Here is a 1,080-nt window from a genome sequence, read left to right on the forward strand (position 1 = left end):
CCGGCGGCCGCTCCCCGCTCACCCCCCGCAGCCGCTTGACCAGGGCGCTCTTCTGGCCGCTCTTGGCCAACCCCCGGCGCTCCAGGGCCGCCTTCAGGTCGGCCACGCGCAGCAGATGCAGCGGCCGCCCGTCCAGCGTCACCTCCTCCCCGTCCGCCATCTTGCGCCTGCCTCCGCCCCGCCGCCTCCCTTCGGCTCCTTCCGGAACCTTTCGGCTCTTTCCGGAGCCGCTTCGGCCGCTTCCGGCTCCCTTCGGGGCTTGCCGGAGCCCGCTCGGCTCCGCCCCGCCCGCGCTTCGGCTACTTCCGGCCAGCTTCGGGTGTTTCCGCCCGAGCTTCGGCAACTTCCGGAAGGCTTCGGCAACTTCCGCCGAGCTTCGGCAACTTCCGCCGAGCTTCGGCTCCTCCCGCTCCCTCCCCCCCTCCCCCGCCCCTCGGGGTCCCCTTCGGCAACTTCCGCCCAAACTTCGGCAATTTCCGCCCATTTCCGCCGCTTTTCGCCCCTTCCCGCCCCTCCCAACCCGGATGTGACGTCAGGCCACCCCCCCTTACCGGAAGTGGGGCCGCTTCCGGGTTGTGGGTAGGCGGGTTGAAGGCGGATGTGGCGTCGCGGAGGGGGGCGTGGCCGGAAGTGGGGAGGGGGTGCTGGGGGTAGGGTCGCTTCCGGGGGGGGGGGTTGGTTGTTTACATGGGGGTTGTTTACGTAGGGCCTACCGGAAGTGGGCGTGTTTACACCGCGCGGGTCGGTGCAGGGCCCCTTGTTTACGTAGGGCCCCCCCAAACCCCATTGTTTACGTAGGGCCTACCCTAAAGGGGGTTGTTTACGTTGTGTCCCCCACCGGGTGTTTATGTAGGGCCTACCAGAGGGCCCCTTGTTTACGTAGGGCCCCCCCCGACCCCCATTGTTTATGTAGGACCTACCAAAACCCCCATTGTTTACATAGGGCCTACCCTAAAGGGGGTTGTTTACATCGGGTGTCCCCCCCCGGGTGTTTATGTAGGGCCTACCAGAGGGCCCCTTGTTTACGTAGGGCCCCCCCCCAACCCCCCTTGTTTACGTAGGGCCCCCCCAAAACCCCAT

The sequence above is a fragment of the Oxyura jamaicensis genome, unplaced genomic scaffold (assembly GCF_011077185.1).
Source record: "Oxyura jamaicensis isolate SHBP4307 breed ruddy duck unplaced genomic scaffold, BPBGC_Ojam_1.0 oxyUn_random_OJ70361, whole genome shotgun sequence".
Taxonomy (NCBI): Eukaryota; Metazoa; Chordata; class Aves; order Anseriformes; family Anatidae; genus Oxyura; species Oxyura jamaicensis.